Raw genomic sequence first — 21,049 nt, 5'->3', positions numbered from 1 at the left:
CACAGAAATAGAACAAACAGTTCTAAAATTTATACGGAATCACAAAAGACTCAAAATAGCCAAAGGTTTCCTGAGCAGAAAGAACAAAACTAGTGAAATCACATAGTAACCAAATCAGCATGGTACTGGCATAAAAACAGACAGATAGACTAAGAAAACCTAATAGAGAACCTAGAAAGACATCCACACACCTACAGTGAACTCATTTTTGACAGAGGTGTGAATAACATACATTGGGAACAAGACTGTCTCTTCAGTATATAGTGCTGGTAAAACTTGATATCCATATGCAAGAAGAAAGAAAATCGATCCCTATCTCTCACTTTATACAAAAATCCAATTTAAATGAATTAAAGACTTAAGTCTAAGACCTTAACCTATGAAAGTACTACAAGAAAAAATTGAGGAAAATTTCCAGGACATTGATATGGGCAAAAATTTCTTGAGTAACATACCACAAGCACAGGCAACTAAAGCAATAATAGGCAAATTGGATCACATCAAATAAAAAAAAATTCTTTACAGCAAAGGAAGCAATCAAGCAAATTAAGAGACAATTCAAAGAACAGGAGAAAATTTGACTTTCTGCCTGTCTCTCAACTAGTTTTTAACTTGGGTTCAGTCCATAGGGTTGCTATTCAATGATCACCTAATACCCCAATACCTTGCATCATTCCATGGAAACCTTGAGCTGATATTTGGAGAATAAAAGATTATGTTTCTGGCACAGCCTGGGCAAGAGACATCATATATCACTGCTTTTATGTCATGTGGCTTTTTGACCTTGGTGGATTGCAGCAGTTTATATTTTGGTAGGTTTTTAACTGTTTCAGGCAAGGCAGGCCTCAGTAAGCATAAACAATAGGAACTTCTGGCTGACCTTACCGTGACCCACAGTAGCTTAGCTTTTAACCAGGCAGAATCTGCTGACACAAGAATTACATGATCAAAGAAGAAAGCCATTTAGTCCTAGTTAAGGCCTATATCAAAACAAGTTGCATTTCTAAGTGTTTGAGCTTTCCAAGCATTTGTGCACTGGGTAAAAGTAAAAACAAAACAAAACAAAACAAAACCAAAAAACCTCTGTTGTTTTCTCAGCCAAATATATATGCTGAATTTTAAAACTTGCAATAGCAGACAGAATCATGAGAGATAAAGGCCAATAGTTTGTATGTTTCCTGCCAGATACAAGTGGGTAATCTTGGTTCAGAAGCCCCCAGTTCAGCTTCTCTTAATGTCATTTTGAACTATATTTAGGGCTAAGGGAACAGATTATCCAATCTTATGAAATTAAATGGGTTTTCCATGTATTCTAGTCTAAAACCTCACCATATGATCTCTACCTCAACCAGAATTTGCTAATTACAAAAATTGGGACCAAGGTTTCTGCATTCATTAACCCAAATGGTGTTGTTGCCTAAAGTCGGAGGGTAGATTTTATTCATAAACAAGTGGAAAGAGATATTTAAAATAAGTATAATGTGTTATTTTTTGTTGTTAAGAAAGAGAAACATCTGAATGAAATTGAAATACTAAGAGTTTAAAGGACAGAAATACTTGTGCCTAAAATACTCTGTCTTAGAGAATAAAATTGATTAAGTCAGAGAAGATCCATAGTAGTTTGAAATATATACTTCGGACTTACTGTCTGCTTAGAAGCAGTGGAAAAATGAATGTAAAATAAAAAATATAGGATCGATAAACTAATAAGGAGAGATTTATTTTAGAACTTAGAACCAGGCTAAGCAGACCTAAAAGAAAAATAAATGTATCCATTTCTAATTTTTCTTTAAAGTCCAGGCATTGGGCCTTAATGATAAAAATGTACTTAATGAGTACATATTTTTGCAAAATGCCAAATGAGCAAAAGCTGAAAACAAGATTTCATCAATGCCATAAATGAACTTCTGGGAAACAAAAATAAATATAAATGTTGTTTTATAACGATTATATTATAATATTATAATTAAAGTTTAGCAGCCATTTTAAACTTCAGGATTGCCCCAGGAATCGCTTCACTGCTCATTTTTAATACTCTACATATTGACTTTCAACTAGCATTTCCGAAGAAGGATCTCACTTAGTCTTCTTTTTCTCTTCTCTGTTTTTTCTTCATTATGTGTGGTATATAATTTTGCGATTTTCCTGAGGAAATATTGGGGTGGCAAAGTTAATATGCTGCTTTTACTTCATCTTCACAAGACGTGAAGGATTTTGAAACTGGTCTTGAAAGATTCAAGACTTAAATGGAATTAAATAAATAAAACTAAGCATAAAGCTTTCAGAAAGCTGTTTGAAGCAAATATGTCAAACACTGTAGTCTCTTCTTCCTGGAATTGACACTTAAATTTATATACACATTTGTTGGCTCAAAAAGAATGTTGTGTCATCCATAAAATTTCTAGGTAATAGTCCCTTAATAGTCATCTTGGCAATCTATTTCCTTTTTAACTACTTGAAAATTCTTAACAACTATTTTGTGTATACTTTATGATCCTCACAAAATATACTCTTGTAAAAGTAAATATAAACTTGCATATAAACTGAATGATACAATTTCAACACATACAACACGTAAGACTTTTTTAAGTTATACTTATAATGGAAACTTATCTTTAAAAGCAAATATTCCAGTTATTCCGGTGTTCAAATGAATTCAGATATGTCTTTTTTTTTTTTTTTTTTTGAGGCGGAGTCTCACTCTGCCACCCAGGCTGGAGTGCAGTGGTGCAATCTCGGCTCACTGAAACCTTTGCCTCCTGGGTTCAAGCGATTTTCCTGCCTCAGCCTCCTGAGTATCCGGGACTACAAACGCGTGCCACCATGCCCAGCTAATTTTTTGAATTTTTAGTAGAGATGGGATTTCACTGCGTTAGCCAGGATAGTCTCGATCTCCTGACCTCGTGATCTGCCCGCCTTGGCCTCCCAAAGTGCTGGGATTACAGGCGTGAGCCACAGTGCCCGGCCCAGATATGTCTTACATGTATCACTAATTGGGCACTGATTAGAATAAAGTAAATTAGGTTATCACATGATTAAATTCAATTCAAAACTGCCAGAGACAACAATGAAGCAGACATTTAGCTCTTTGGCTTTCCAAATTCTGAAGCCAAAAGCTGAAACCAAATAACAGTTTTTAGCCAAATTGTAGGGTCCATGTGAACCCACTTGAGAGACAGGATCTTAGAGTTAAAGATACATTATGCATAGTATAGTAATTGTGGAATAAAATACTACTGGAAGATTGTATTGTTGTATAACATACATTTTTGCTCAATATTATGTTTCTAAATTGTTGCTGCCCTTTACACTATTTAATTGAATATGGAACATTTTATCCATTCTTTGAATAATGAACATTTATGGATTTTTGTTGTTTATTTTTTAAATAAATGCTGCTTTGAACATTCTTGCCCATATCTCCTTGTAAATATGTGTGTCTCTGGGATATAGTCTTAATATTTTAGTTGTTGGTTTGTCAGGTTTATGCTCCTCTAACTTGTCAAATAATATCAAATTGTTTTCTAAAACAACCACAATTTTTCCTATTTGTAGGACAGACTAGCTCCCCGTCCCTTGCTGTTCATTGACTGAGTTCTGACCAATGGGATGTAGACAGAGATGATGCACAATCTCGAAAGGGAGAAGAGTACCATTCCTCTTCTCATTTTTAGTTTCTCCTTGCTGGAATGAAGATAGTACAGATGATAAGGAATCTCAGTAATAGTGATGGATAGTTAATACTGTGTGAGGGCGAAATAAGCCACTATTTAGGTTAAGTCGCTGATAATTTAGGCTTTCTGACACTCCCATCAGAACCTAATTAGAACTAACTTATGCTCTCAATTTGCAACCAGTAAGCATTTTCATAAGTTCTCATCCTTGTCAACAATTATTATTATCATATTTTCTCTATTTTTGACAATTTGGTGAGTATGAAATAATCTCTAATTGTGGAATTAATTTATATTTATTATTGATGAAACTAAATATCTCTTTATATGTATATTACGTGTTTCCATTTATAAAATAACTTTTCTTGACTTTTGACTATTTCTTCCAAAGAACAGTTTCTATTTTTATTGATGATGACAATTTTCAAATATAAATATTCTAGAAACTAATTTTTCTTAGTTTTATAATTTGGAACTATCCAAACTCAGTATGTGACTTTTATTTTTTGATGATGAACAGAACATCTTAAGATAATGTTATTGTATTTATTAATATTCGCTATTATGATTTATGCTTTTTATGTCTTACTATATGGAGATGTCCTAAATAATATTTTTCAAATTTGTCTTTGAAGTACTTTAATCTTTGCTTTTCACATGGACACCTTTACTACACCAGGAATTGCCATTTTGTGTGCATGGTATTAGATAGGGATTAAATATATTTTTGTCTCATTTAAATTTCCTGTTATCTCAATATCATTTGTTGAATAGTCATATCCGTCCCCACTGATACATAGTGCTATCTCTGTCATAAATCAACTGAGTCATATGAGTCAGTTTTTTCATTTCTTTTCCTTAGGTCTAGATATCTGTAACAACACCAACATAAATGCATTTACTATAACTTTAGAATAAGTCTTGATTGAAGGTAAGATAAACATCTCAATTTCTTTTTTTTCTTTTCTTTTTTTTTTTTTTTTGAGAAGAAATTTCGCTCTTGTTGCCCAGGCTGGAGTGCAATGGTGCCATCTCGGCTCACGGCAGCCTCTGCCTCCGGGTTCAAGCGATTCTCCTACCTCAGCCTCCCAAGTAGGTGGGGTTGCAGGTGCCCACCACCATGCCAGGATAATTTTTTGTATTTTTAGTAGAGACAGGGTTTCACCATGTTGGCCAGGCTAGTCTTGAACTCCTGGTCTCACGTGATCTGCTTACCTTGGCCTCCCAAAATGTTGGGATTACAGGTGTGAGCCATCACACCCAGCCAGTATCTTAATTTCTTCATAAGCACGTTTCCCTTGAATCCAATAACGTTTCTAAAAATCTACATAAGATTATATGTTTGCAACTGTAACACAATATGAAAAAATTTTTGTTACATGCTAACCAATTTACCTCTGTAACACACCATTTACACTCCCAGAAACAATGTGTGAGAGTGACTTTTGACCCACTCATTTGCCTTTCTTTCAAATATAACTGAGAGTTTCTTAGAGTAAAACAAAACAATTTTTTTTTGTATTCTTAGGGAAGCAAAATAGCGGCAAAAATATGTACACAAGGATGTTCATAACAGCTTTAATCATTTTAGACAAAATTTGTAAACAATCTAAATGTTTATCAATATTATCCTATGTTTCTTGAATTCACTGCTAAGTACGTATAAAATGATTTGAACTTCTGATGTTCACAACAATGTAAAAAAATCTCAAAACACGATGTTGATCAGCCCGGCGCGGTGGCTCACACCTGTAATCCCAGCACTTTGGGAGGCTGAAGCAGGCAGAACATGAAGTCAGGAGTTCGAGACCAGCCTGGCCAATATGGTGAAATCCCGTTTCTACTGAAAACACAAAAAGGTAGCCGGGTATGGTGTCACACGCCTGTAGTCCCAGCTACTCGGGAGGCTGAGGCAGAAGAATCGATTGAACCCAGTGGGGTGGACGTTGCAGTGAGCCAAGATCATGCCACTGCACTCCAGCCTGGGTGACAGAGTGAGACTCTGTTTTAAAAAACAACAAAAACAACAACAACAACAAAACCAAGAAAAAAAAGAAAGTTGATCAAAAGAAACCAGACACAAAAGTGTACATACTATGTGCTTCCTTTGACGTAAAATTCTAGACGAGGAAAAAAGTGATAAATAACAGTCTTGGCCTCTGCCTGAATTGATAGATTTCTTAGAAAAGAGGAAGAAAATTTCTGGAATGATAGAAATGTTCATTATCTTAACTGGGATGGTGGTTGAAATGGGTATATGTGTTTGTCAAAGCTCACTGAACTGTGTAATTTTAAAATGTTAAAGGTTTTGCATGTAAATTATGCCATAGTTTTTAAAATTATAAAAGATTTTTAAATACAATCACAATTAAACAATGATATACATATATATACACATATATATATGTTTGAAGTAGAGTGAAATAACTTTTGCAAACTGTTACAGGGCAAGATTGTGATATTTGACTTGTAATGAGAAACAATTCTCTCTCATTGTGCGTGTCTTTTGACTTAGGTACTAACTGCCCTTTGTTCCAGACTATATTTTCCTTAAGACTTCTAATATTAATACTTTTGACCTCACACAGCTTAGATACATTTATGTTCAACCTGGCTCATTACTTTAAATAGAATAGTGCTTATAAGGATAGAAAAATGTTACTTTAATGTTTTATAAATATAAATGCTTAATGGAGATATCAGCTTAAATTACAGTTGCTGTCATGCAGTTGGGAGGTGATGGTGTGTGGTTGTCTGGTTCAAGGTTTGGAGGGCAAGAAGGAAATAATACTTTTAAAATTCACAACGACTTTCAAATATTGCCACAATTTTTAAAAGTGCAAAGTCGTTTTGGAAAAATACTTTGGACATAGAAATTAAAGTGAAAAGTATGTAAATAATGTGCTTATTGTTCTGCCTTAAATATGGATCATCTTACACCTTTAATCTTTAATCCTCATTTAATGCCAATTGTATTCATTAATGTGTATGCTACATACATATTATATATATAGTATATAGGTATATCGCTTATTAATGAAAATTAAATAACTTTGATTTATTTAATGCTATCTATGTACACTCACATATGCTATAACAAAACTCTAAACAACCTGGTCATTATTTTCTCCAATTCATATTTGATACAACAAAACCTCAGAGGTGTTATAATCTCACAGAGAGTAAGTGTCAGCCTCAACCTTTTATTGAGGTCAATTTAATTTCAATGCCTGCAGTTTTTCTATCACTTTATACTGCTTCTCTATCAGTACGAGTAGGAGTATTAAAGATCAACTAATTATAAATAAATAGGTTGATATATCTTTTAATTCAATCTTTGCAACTTTTTCCAAAATTCCTTTTGTATTTATGTATTAATTTTCACCATAAAAAATACAAAACTGATTTCCATATGTAACTCTTTCTATCCATGCCTCTTTATCTTTAGCTTATTCTCTTTCAAAGTGAAAGTTGCATGGCTAAACAATTGAAAGTTGCATGGCTAAACAAGTGAGTCCGATCTAGATTCAATTTAGTTCGTTGACAGATACACATTGGTATGAATTTAATCTCTGAGGGTTTCTACCAAGTCCACAGCTGCTTCTTTACACAACTAGCTACCTCAGTTAGTGAAAATAGGGCACTAAATAACGACAGTAGAAGCCTTGTTATATTTTGTCCTCTAGTAAATGTATGATGAGAAATAAATGGAAAGAAAGAGCAGGAAAGGCGTGGATTAACCATAATGCGCAGATCTATCATGAAGCTAATGAAGCTCAAACTCCAGGGTCCTTCACTTCCACAGATTCCTTACAAAGTTCTGTCTGGTTATAATAAATTTATGTCCTTTTTCTTAGAGTCTCCTCAAGATTATATAAGCTTCGTGTTATACAAAATCTAAATTGTCATCTGAGAAACTTGAAAGTCATAAGAATATTTCTAGCTCAAATACAAGATCTGTATCAAGAAAAGGAAAGATAATGGGAAGGAGGCTAATACAGAAGACAGGGACAATAAATAGCAAAATGATAAAGTTATCTTAAAAATAGAAAGTTTAGGGGTACTTGGGAAATCTCTTCAAAGGAAAGACTGAGGAAAAATAAACACTGAACGTTTGGATTAGAGACTCAAGAAATATTTGTCTCCTCTTTCACTTGGGAGCTTTCCTTGGCAATAAAATTTCTACATCAGTCCCTCAAAAGATTGACCTAAAATATATTTATATATCAGTTTGTCGTAGTAAATATTGTGCAAAACTTTAACTGAGAGTTCCCTACTTTTCAATAATTTTTTCACACATACGCAGAAGCTAAAACTCAGTGTACACATAAGGAATACATCATAGGTAAATAACAAAATAGAACAAATCAGATATAGTATAAAAATTATGTTCATCAGAAAGTTCCACTATTCTGATCTCCATTGATTTGTGAACATAGTCTTGACTTGTATTTGTGTGTGTGTGTGCAGTGGCACCATCTCGGCTCACTGCAGCCTCTGCCTCCTGGGTTCAAATGATTCTTATGCCTCAGTCTCTCAAGTAGCTGGGATTGTAGGCATGTGCCACCATGCCCAGCTATGTTTTGTATTTTTTTGTATTTTTAGTAGAGTTGAGGGTTTCACCATGTTGGCCAGGCTGGTCGTGAACTCCTGACCTCAAGTGATCCGCCCTCTTTGGCTTCCCAAAGTGCTGGCATTACAGGCAGTGTGAGCCACCAGGCCTAGTCACAGTCTTGACTCATTTCATTTCTGAAGTGAATTGTTTCCCTGCTACATACACTCAAAGGGATTCTTTTGTTATTTTCCTTTTTACTGAAATTGAAGTAACCGAAAATAAAAGAACAGAATGACTATGTTTTGCCTAAACTTACTTTTTTGTTTTGTTCTAATTTGTGCTAATATTTTGGCTCTGTGTTTCTTTTACATGATATTTGTTTATTCCATGCATATTTTATCTTTGCTTTTGCTCTACTATATCCTAATGTTGCCAAATACTGAAGGTCTTTGAAAAATGAACAAAAAAATTCACAGAGTTGTAATCAATAATATTTAACTCAATTATAAATGCCCTTAGTAGCAAAATAAAGGGATGTAACATTTTTCTCAACTAAAATTTTGCAGAGGATTCAAAACTCTTAAATACTAAAGTAAAAGATTTCATTTCAAAACAAAGGAGAAAAAGATTGGGTTAGAGAGAAGTCCCTAAATTAGTAGAGGACTTATCAGAAGAGAAAATTAAAAGTCACAAATTACCTCTATCTCTTGATAAGAGATAAAGGATTTGGATGTGTAAGGAGAATTTATGAACACAACAGAAGGGAGATTAATTTCACTCAGAAAACCACAGAAAGTAATTTGAACAAATGAATACGGAGAATAAATTTCTTATGAATAATTTGAAATCACCTCATGGAATAGTTTGTCAAAAACTTATGTTTCATTTCAAGAGCACATCGTCAGGATGACCTTTCCTGGCTTTTCATAGTCCTGGGCTTTTATCCATGGTGTCTGTGGTGGTCTCTGTGTGTTGGGGTTGAGGGAGAATAAGAGGAGGGTGGATATGGGTTTGTGTAGAAGAGTAGAATGAAGGGAGTGTCTAGGGTAGAAAATCAGAATGTGTAAAAATGTAATTACAATGAAACCTCATTTATAATCATGCAAACTATTTCAGATATTTTGTATCAGTTACTTACTTAATTCACATAACAAGCCTATCCTAATGTGACACTATAGGAAAATGAGATTCCCACTGATAACTTGTCCAACATCACCCAGTGACATACTTTCAAAATACTGTCATTAATCAAAATTGTTCTGATGCTAATTTCTGTGTTTTTTTCTTCCTACTAGTTCTTGCTCACTGAGAGTGTACTTCTATGCTCCAACCGAGGAAAATAGAAGTAGCATTTTATAATAGGCAGATATCTGCCAGTAACATCCAAGTCATGCATTCATCTATCCATTCATTCACCTATTCATTTATTTATTCAATACATATTTTGTTGCCATTCATTACATACCAGACTCTGGGAAAATCATGTTCAGGCCAAGAAGAAAAGGTCCATCATGGTTTTAACACGGTTTAGAAGATACGAGTTTGCTTATTATTCTGCATGATTATTCCCTCATACGGAAAACACAGATTAAATGCTTATTGTGTAATACAATATATTTAGGGATTTTAAAGTGCTCAAAATGATTCATCTTCACTTTCGTATTCTTTTTCTCTCCCTTAGTAGCATATGCTAAAGGCATAAAATTCATCAAATGGAGAATTGTGGAGAGATTTTATTGCTCTGTATTCATGAAATTGCATAGGTATCACTTTATAAGCTCGATGAAACCATCTGAGTATTTGTAGCATCCCTGATTATTTATTTTCTTTCAGAATCTTCATAATTAAATCTCACAACTAAGCATATCAGGCCTGGGCCTAAGTGTGCATGTAACCATCTCACATTTTTCTTGGGTCCTCAGAAGGATTTCATTTTACTTTTACTTTTTTGTATTTGGGAGAAGATGAAAGAGAGGTGGGAATATGACTGGTGATGCTCAGTGGATTATAGGTGGAAGTTACAAAGATGAGTTCCAGACTTATACCATAAACTAATGCAATGTACAAACCTCCACTCTCTTATCCTTTCCCAGCAATTTTGGAGGCCACATGTAGAGGAAATCTTTAATAGAGTTGGATTCAGTTTTTGATATTTGACTTGTGGTAATATTCAAGCTTCAATCTCCCCTTTTCCCGGTCTGCTTATATTGGGGCAAGCTGATAAAATCTGGCTGATCCCTCTTTTGATTTCAAAAGTTTAAACCATGCATGGCTCTGCCCACATGAGGGAACCCTCTATGTAGCCTAATTCTCTAACTACTTGAAAACCCTGTGCCAATCACAACTCTCTGCTCTCTCAACACATTTATAACCTGCTGGGAGCCTGTCCTGCTCTCCCCAAAAAGCCTCGTTATGTGAGAGAAAAAAAAAGGTATGTGTGATGTGTGTGTATACCATCATGAGTCTTGATATCAAAACCAAATTTTGAGTGAGAATCAATCTCATCTCTAAAGGATAATCATGACAAGAGCAAAGTCCCAACATGAAAGAATCCTGTTTCCCTGGGTGACTTAAAAGAGTGGGTACCTCCATTATTGACCTTATTGAACTCTGATGTGAATGAACGATAATTTTTTGTTGGGTTAATCCACTGAGATTTTAGCTAATCTAACATGAATAATACAAAATTTAGTACCTTGAAGTAAAGTGCTTTTATAACAAAAGTTACAGTTTTCAATGCAATAATGAAAATAGGAATGAGATGACAAAGAACCTAACATCAGAGTCTAGAGAGCAGACATGTTATGAATGAGCAAGACATTTGGTAACATTGTGGCCTGCAACAATTAGGAGACAGACTAGAGATCACTGGGTTTTAATTTGAGGGAAAGACATTTTAAAAGCAAAAATTCAAAAGTTCAGGTGGTCAGTAGCTATATTTGATTTATATAGATATCTGGAAAGAATATGTGTATTTCAAATATAAATGAGGTGGAATATTGAGTCTAGAAATTCAGTTTTACATTGTCTTCATATGAATATGCTTACAGTTCTTCATATTCTTACAATTCTTTCAGTTTTTCATATTTATAGTCTTACAGTTTTGGAAAGAAACACGAGTTTCTGGACTTCAGTTGTACTTGAAATCAGAAAAGACTTTGAACAACAAAGAGGTAATAAGATTTCTCAGTTGAAGATAGTGACTCCACCTTATAACAAAAGTCTGACTAAGGGTATGGCCACTCCACTCAAACTGATAGTCTCATGAAGATAGGTTCCACTATATTGAGAGAACAAAGTAAAGGATGAATGGGCACAGAAATAAAGCAGATTTTAAAACAATGACTAGGAAAGGATTGTGAGAGAGGTCACTGGCAAATGGACAAATGCAGATCAGATGCCTACTAGGTTTTTAAGGGAACCATATTACAAAATCAACCAAAAACCTTATCTGAAAAAAGGTAACTTTTCCAAGAGTCTTGAACAATCATTGCATAACAAGGTAGATACAACAGCTGCACAGCAAACTAGGAAGGTATAATCTTCAAAACTTATTTTTATGTCATTAAAAAGAATCATGGACAGGGAAGAATCTCTTATAGGGTAGAGTCAGGAGCCATGGAGAACAATGGAGATGTGAGTTCTATACAGAGATCAGTATCTGTACTTTCTCACTGTCTGTTTATTAGGATTTCACAATTGCACATATTGAAAACTATTCTATGTTCCCATTTGTTTCTTTCTAATTTCGGATGGTTATTGTTGTGAATATGCCTCTGATCCAACATTTTTTAATTAGATGTGGTATGAAAAGGAGATTACCTATCTTTTTAGCTTGTAGGTTGCCAGAGCGTTGAGAATTTCATCTGTGTTAAATGTATAGGAACCAGAAATCCTACACTTTGAGCTGGATGGAGTAACTGGTGGAAAGTTGAGATCTCTTTCTGAGGAAGGGGAGAATGTTTTCTATGTGTAGTGAAGGAAGGAATAATATATATGATAAGCAAAGGGAAGACTCTTGTAGAAACTGATCAGATACTCACCAAACCCATTTCCTCTTCCAAGGCAGGGGGAACTATATCCTAGCTGCTAAATTATATTCCCCAGCCTCCTGGAATCTATATGGGGCCATGTGACTAGTTCTTGTCAATGAAAGCAGTTGTCAGTAGTATGTTATTTCTGAACTGAGACATTTAAATGTCAGTGTGACATGTTTAAGCTCCAAACCCATTCCTTTTGATGATTAAATAGTGTAATAGCAATCTTAAAACCATTTGCTGAAGACAGAGTTACACAACATGAAAGGAGCTTAGAGACTGCCATCATCTTCAGAGAAGAGTCACATAACCAGGCTTTGTATGAGAATTAAACATTATTATGTTAAGTCCCTCAGCTTTGCTTGTGATGAAAAATAATGTTAACTCCCCAGACTGTGCAACTGCAAATAGAGTGTTATATTCACAACACATTAAGTGTTCTTCCTTGACTGGTTCTTTATCTGCAAGTTTAACTTGAGGGCTTATTTGAAGATTCTAGTAGAGTAGAGGCACTTACCTAGTCGTATATCCGGGATCCAAAATATGGTTCTTCTCTTGCCTGGAAGGAGGTCCTGCTTCAATAAGTTAGCTGATTCAGTAAAAGAAGCATCTGAAGAAAAAAGAGGTACTTTCTTGGTCTGCACTATCTGTTTATGTATCCTCAAAATTAGTTTTAAATGTTGAAGAGAAATAGACTCAAAATGTCACTTGAATGGACGTAGCCTCAGGGAAACATAAGTCCAGGGTTGGTTCATCTGATGGCACAATTTTGCCAACTTCCATTAACTTTTCAATCCACTGTAATCTTGCTATTTTCTACAGCATTTCATAACTCCATTCTCACTACTGTACTCACTGATTTCTAATTGGCAAATCATACTGGCACTTTTTGGTTTTAAATTATTTTTTCTGTTGTGTTTGATTGTAATTGCTGAAAATCTCTTCTCCTTCAAACTCTCCCATCTTCTCATTTTTAAATTTGTTGCAGATTTTTCCTCAAATCTCAGATCTCTACTTCTCAAGGTCAGTCAAAACATCATTTTTCTCTTTTAGCCACTCAAGTAAGTTTACTCAGAGCCCATTCTCAGCCTCCCTCTTTAACCAAAAGCCCATATGTTAAGTTTCAACTTATAAGCCAATAATAGCCCCCAAATATTTCCCTCCAGTCATCCCTACTATATTTAGCCCCATACCTTAACACTGACTGCTTCATATAAGTCTGCACTTTTCACTTCTATAAATTTCAGAGATAACTCAAACCCTAGTGTTTTCTAAAATTCATCTATTACCTTGTTCCCCCAAATCTGTCTTGATCTTCATAATAAAAGGCAGAAACCTGGACCAGAACCTATTGGTTACTAATAGATACATTTTACCATTGTAATATATCTCAAATCTGTCCCCACCTCTCTAGAGTCATTCCCCAACTCCACTCAACACTAACACCAAGCCATTTTATTTATGGCTAGAACTACTGCAAAAGTATCTTTATTTATATTATTTCTGCCATTTTCAGTTGACACAAACTCATACTCTATACATCCAAAGGAGGGACTGGTATAACATATAAGTAAAATGCTTAAAATAGTTTCAATGACAAGTTCAAACTCCTCAATGTGGCAAATACCCTTTCTTCTAGCATAGTCTGAATCTTGTAATCAGTGGGTCTCAGGATTTCTCCAATGTGTCACTTTCATAAGGGACATGTTCTGTTTTTCATGCCCAGATTTTAATGAAACTCCTCCACTACCAAAAAAAAAAAAAAAAAAAAACCACCACCACCACCACCAACAAAACAACAACAACAACAACAACAAAACAAAACCAAAAACCCCCCCAAAAACCACCAAATTTGTAAATACATTAAAGAAAATGATAATACTCTGTGTGTGTGTGTGTGTTTAAGAATACCTGACATTCTCCTTATAAAAAAAAATTATCATAGGTAAAGTTAGAAAGAAAAGTAAGTTGAATCTCAGCTTTGGAATGTTATATTTTTCCTTCTTTCTCTCAGCTACTAAAGTACTCTGTGTTGGCAGTGACATAGATAAGGAAGAATGAGTAAAGGTCCCATATAATCCCTTTCTGCTAGCCCTAATATCTCCGCATTTGCCCTATTCAAGAAAACATCAAAAGACAAATGAGTCCAAGTAAGCATAAAAAATTAACCTGAATATATTATAAAAGTAGCAAAAGAAAATAATTTACAAATGCTAGTATTTGCACTGTTTTTGTGTCTTTTTGCAAATTGCTAGCGACACTTCAGAAAACAAGTGTGTTGATGAAGAAATGCTGGTCATAAGCAACCAAGCTTTCTCTCCTCCCCAGGCCATGATCTTAGACGTTAGTTACACTTAGGACATTACATTTGAAGTCTTTGCTGACAGTATGTCTCCTCTTAAATATTATAAGTTCTTTCAGAAGAAAAGTCCTCTGTGTCATTTTTACCTCCAATTCCTATGATGTTTAGCAGATTATAAAAACATCTAATAAATGTTTACTCAATGAGTGAGTGAACACGTATTTTCTAATATTTTTAACTAGTAAAACAATTTTGCTAGTCTTTTCATTGTCCTTTTTTTCCTCCATAAGAATCACAGATACACTGGGAGTTGCATCTTTTCATTGTTCTTTTTTTCCTCCATAAGAATCACAGATGTATTGGGAGTTGCAGAGTCTAGGCAGTTTAAGTTTTGTCACAAACAACTTTGAAATTTTAGAGCATTGCAGGGCACCAGAAAGCAGCAATTTGAAAATAGCTGGTCTACAAGCTCTGAGATTATTTTCACAACTTGATCTATTCTGCTATTAATATTTGTGATTGCATTATGAAATTCTTGTAGTGTGTTTTTCAGCTCTACCAGGTCAGTTATGTTCTTTTCTGTCCTGGCTATTTTGTCTGTCAGCTCCTGTATCATTTTATTCTGATTCTTTGCTTACTTGGATTAGGTTTCAATGTACTCCTGCATCTCAATGATCTTCATTCCTACTCATATTCTGAACTATAGTTCTGCCATTTCAGCCTTCTCAGTTTCGTTAAGAACCCTTACTGGAAAGGTAGTGTGGTCATTTGGAGGAATTAAGGAACTCGGGCTTTTTTATTTGTCAGCGTTCTTGCACTGCTTTTTTCTCATCTTTGTGGGCTGATATTCCTTCATTCTTTGAAGTTGTTGTTCTTTGGAAGTTGCTTCTTTCCTTTATTCCATCTGATGCCCTTGAGGGTTTGATTGTGGTACTAGGTGGGTTCATTAGACTGGTTTTATTTATGGAAGATTTAGGGGGCCAAGACTCAGCTCCCAACTCCTGGACTGCTTGCTCTGATTCTGGGGGCTGGTATCAGGCCCCGACTTTGTTCTCTCAATCCTCAAGTTTAGGAACTCACTGCAATTGGAGGAACCAAGGTGCTCCCAGACCACTCGTCTCTACACTTTGATGGGTGGTGCAAACCAAAGCTTTTCATAGGGCAGTGGCAGGAGAATCCATCCTAGTTTGCTGATGCCAGCGACAGTGGCAGCCGTAGCATGGTAGGACACACGTTCCTCAGCTGCAGCAGGGTGCTAGTGTGTGTTGGGGTGCTTGCTTCCATGTTGGCAATCACAGAAAGCAGTTGAGGCAGCATGGCCCAGGGATGTGGAGGGCTTCTGCTGGCAACTCTGCATGTGTTTGTGCCAGTAGGGCTGCTGGCACAAGGGCAGGGGACCATCAGGCGCAGGTCTGAATGTGCTGTCTGCACACATTCACCTAGGTGGGGTTGCTCAGGGAGTAAGAGGATCTGCTATTTTCTGTGCCTTGTTTCACTCTGGCAGCAGTGTTGGTTCAGAGGCAGGGTACTGGCCAGGGTGGGGATGGCGGGCTTGTTGCCCGCCAAGGCTCCGACTGCAATGGTGGTAAAAGTGGGGAGGGAGGGCAGTGTGCACTCTTGCTGGCAGCAGTGACAGGGCAGGGTGCACACACACAGGCATGCTGGTGGGGCTGGGGAGTAAAAATTCACCTGCACACATGAACTGGCAAAGTAATGTGGGGGGTGGCTGTGGGTCCAGAGAAGCTGTGGTTGGGGAGGGTGTAGATAGGTTGGTGCATGGCCATGAGGGATGCTGAGTGGAGCTCTCTGGTAATCAGGCATGGTCCATCAGTGCAGGAGGTATGACACAGGCCCCCAGAACACCCAAGGTTGCACTATAAGCAGGTGCAACCAGGGGGCTCCCCGGGAATGACCAGCAGACCAAGGAGTGATCAGGTGGAACTGGCCCCTTCTGATGGGCAAGACCTCCCTGCAGAGTTCAGGTCCAACATTTCCCCTAGGGCTAAAGTCTTCTATGGGATCAAGTTGAGCCTAGGGGGATGGACATTCCTGCCTGTGCTCTGCTACAGATGCTCCCACACCAAACCCTCTGGGCTCCACATTGGCTGCTATGCTTTTCCTACCATTTTTCTAAGCATCTCTCCCTGGCAACTCAAGTTTCCATGGTGGTCAAAGCGTCTCCTCCTGCTGGAATTCCAGAGGCCTGTGGCAAGAGCAAGTTGCTCCTTTCCGGTTCAACTCACCTGTTCTCCCAGAGTTGTCAGGGGCCAAGAACAATTCTCTGTGTGTGGTAGCCTTGTGCAAGGTTCACAGTTTCCTTTCTCTTCAGTCCAGCTTCTGTGTCTTTCCTCCATCCACCCTCACTGGCTTCCCTCTGAAGATCTGTTGGGAGTGTGCCAGTTGTCCCAGTTCCTCGGTGGCAGCTGTTCCACCCGGCTGCATCTAGTTGGCCATCTTTGTCATTTGCTTTTTCAGCACAAACTGGAAATCTTTGACTTATCCTTAAAGTTGAAATAGCAAAAAAAGTATATGTATACATAAATGTACATATTTTACAACATATGTAAGCACTAAAAGCAGAAGCCACTATTAGCAAACTGTATATCCAGCTAATTGGTTTATTACAAATTATTAGGGTCTACCAAGCTAGGAGATAAGGAGGAGATACCAAGAAGCCTTTATAACTTGCCATTTCCATATGATTTGGACAAAATATTTCTGGGAATTTCCCAGGTAAGAAAATAAAAGGATTTAAAAAGAGAAGAAAGTAAAGAAAAACGAAACGCATAATCAAGCATGAAACACATTTTGGACTTGATGATATTCTTGCCCACTCATTTCAGTCTAATGACTGTTGCTTTCATGTTTTCTTGAAGTCCTCTCCCTGATTAAGGCTTATTGTCTGGAATTGATGATAATTATGTAATGTCTCTGACTAACAGTCTCTAAGAGGTATCTTTTGGCAGGAATGACAAAGGAACATCAGGGAGACTTAGTCAGGATGGAGTGGAGGGAATGCAAAACCTGGATTTGGCCACAAAATAGGAGAAGGGGGAGGACAATAAGAAAAAGGACACTCAGAGTGTTAAAGCTCCTTAGATTTTAAAGATAGCTGAGTCCTATCCTTTTGTTTTTCCATCAGGGAATATTGAGACCCAAAGTCATTAAAGGGATTGCTGAAGGACACAACAATTTCCATACTTGATATCTTTTCCTTAGTTTTAGTTACCTATTAAAAATCTATAGGTATAGAACTAATCCCAGGGTAGCTTCCTCATAGCTAAAAATGTTAACACAGAGGAAAATTTTCACCCTTAAAACAATTACAGTAGTCCCTCTTTATCCATGGGGAATATATTCCAAGACTCCCAGTGGTTGCCTGAAACTACAAATAGTTCCAAACCCTGCATCAACTGTTTTTTTTTCTTAACATACATATCTAAGGTAAAGTTTTATTTATAAATTAATCTCAGCAAGAGATTAGCAACAATAGCTGATAATAAAATAGAACAATTATAATAATGTATAATGCAGTTGTGGTAATTTTTCTTGTCTTTTATGATTCTCTAAACAACACCAAAATTAATCTACTTCAAGATGTAAGAGCCCTACTGGTGAAAAACTCTACTTGTGTGAATTAGTTTCAGGTTCTGACCTCTGGAATCTGTACTATGATGATTATTTTCTGTACTGAGGAACACTAACTTGGACAGGAATAAAATGGAAACTTCCTAGGAAAATCTCATTGTGTATGGTTTCCTTATCTACATCTGGTTAGTTGGATGAGAGCAATCAAACCTGTTTCTATCTTTTCCCTTATACTGAGATGCAGTCTTTACGGTATCTGCTATTTGAACACTTTGATCATTCCTAATGACCTTAAGGAATTTTTCTTGTGCTCACTCTCTATAGAATTTTAATAACACTCCCAGAAGTTGTGCTGATTCTGGTTCTAATGATATTTTAAAAAATCTTTCTTGATTTGATTCTGACCCTCACATCCTTTGCCCTTGATATTGGCCCTTCTTGTGTTTTACTTCTCTTGTTGACAAAACTCTTTTGTCAAGATCCTTTAGAATAAACAAATAAAACTTCTCAAACTATGCTGATCTCATAATTTTTCATTTCAAAATTTGGCCCCACTGAATTTGACTCCATTTGTATGTCTAATTGGAAAATACCAAGCTCCCATAATTGAACCATATTTCTAGACATCAAGGTCTTGACAGAATTGCTAAATCATTTTGTTTAATTGAAATAAGTAGTTCTTGGATTTATAATCAGGAGTCATTGAAAGTGTTCCAAGACAACACATTTACTAACTATAGAATAAACAGAGAGGCATGCCTGCATTATTATACTGCATAAAAGTGCTGCTTCAAATAAAATGAGGCTAAAATACTCACTTTTCTTATTCTATTCTTTATCTCATTGAGTGATAGTTTTTAATGTAATCAAAAATGGAAATTACTAGAGCACAAAGCATCTTAGATATTTTCTTCTAACAAATGGATTACCTAAGCATAACTAACACTATTGTGTATATAGAATAACACATACACGAAATAATTGTAATGATTATGTAGTGAAAGAGGAGAGCAAATAATTATTTATTTTATATATAGTTTCTTCGAGGATTAAAAGAGATAATATTTTTTGAAAATGTTTTTTGTCTTCATAAACTCATATCTGATTTTAATGAACATTCATTTTTTTTGGAAGATGTAAGCTTTCAGATTACCTTCAAACGAGAAGTTAAACTTTTAATTTTACATTGTAACTTTCAGTATTGCAATTTCCCAGTGTCCCATGAGAGAATTCAATGTCGATGACTCAATTTTTTTCAAATATTCATGAAACTATGATGACACCACAAAGAATGACGCTTTTATTCTCAAGACTGAATCTTGATGTTCTTAAAGATAGCTACATTTTTCTAAACTAATATGTCTTTACAGGAGTTTACTTTTTAAAAATTATTAAACAAAATATGACTGATGATGAAAAGTGTCAGGGTCAGGATGGACAGATCCAAAAGGAAAGCACACTAGTATCCTTACAGTAGTGAAAAGTTTGTAACAGACAGTTACTTATTTTTTATTATGGGCCAGACCATTTTCCTAGTTCTTCAAGATCAATCATTTTCAAAACTCTGTCTTTGACAATCATGTATTACTTTTATTATCTATTAATTTTTGAAATGTTGTATGCCTATAACAGTTTAGATTTCTTGATGCATAACATCAATATTTTTTAAAAAGTCCTCATCTATGTCTATGAGGAGTTAGTCTAATGGAAGAGGCAGTTATGTAAACAAACAAATCAAAATACAACATGGTAAGTGGCATGGAATGCTTCTGTGGCAAATACTATGGCTACCTATCCCACAGTATTTTGATCTCTTCTTCCTTGTGAATGAACTTTTACTTAATTAAATAGTGCATGAAGATGCCTTGATATCAAGTAAGAGTTAAATCTCTTAGGTTGGTGCAAAATCATTGCAGTTTTTGCCTTTACTTTAAATGGGTAAAAACACTGATTACTTTTGCACCAACCTAATACGATCTAGGGATAGCATGTGACCAGGTCATGTCCAGTAAAATATTGGAGAAAATCTACTAGGGCTATTCCAGGGAAAAGTTCCCTAATAAAATTTAAGAATGGTCTGAGGAGTGACTTTCCTCTCCTCTTTCTCCTTTTTGTCATCCTCCTTCTTCTCTCCCTCTATCTCTCTCCCTCCAACCTCTTTTTTTTTGTTGTAGATAGATCCCTGTTTCTGATTTTGAATAAAATCATAGGACTTGAGGTTTTGAGAGTGATTGTCGAAAATTAGATAGTAAACCATGACGTAAGTATACCATGAGAATGTCAGAGTAGAGAGATAGAAGATGAAAAGTTGACTAGATTTAGCATTTGAATCAAGCACCTACTTCTGTATGTTTTGCTATGTGAGAATAAAAAGGACCCTATTTGTTTAAGCCAATATTGCACTTCCTGTTATTTCAGACAAAGGTATCTTCACTGCTGCAACTTGTCATAGGAATAAATATTTGAATTTGATTTTGAACTATGAATAGGTAATTTTCAGGCAGAGAAAAGAAATCAGGGAGATTCAGGGAGAAATATCAGGCCGACATTTCAAAATTACTAATGTATATAGAAAATTAGAATTTCTGTGTGCAATGGTTGGAAAGAAGATCAAAGAGAGTAGTAGAGGCAAGACTGTGTATGTTAAGCTCTGGTGATCATGCGGTCTTGTGGCAACTAGGAACACAGTTGGGATGGAGAGTTACATAATGAAATTTTTTTATTTTTGTTATGTTGCTGACTGTCTCGGAGGCTTTAAGGATGGACATAAGCAGGAAGAGATTGATGTCAGAGATAACCAGTTTCTTAAATGTTCCTAAGAGGTTCACAGATAACTGATTCTTCACATAACCTGCAGTGTATGTTGTGGTACGCCTCCTATTCCCATCCTTCA

The sequence above is a fragment of the Colobus angolensis genome, unplaced genomic scaffold, assembly GCF_000951035.1.
Source record: "Colobus angolensis palliatus isolate OR3802 unplaced genomic scaffold, Cang.pa_1.0 Scaffold518, whole genome shotgun sequence".
Taxonomy (NCBI): Eukaryota; Metazoa; Chordata; class Mammalia; order Primates; family Cercopithecidae; genus Colobus; species Colobus angolensis.
The sequence above is the reverse complement of the archived record's forward strand: the minus strand, read 5'-3'. Positions refer to the sequence as shown.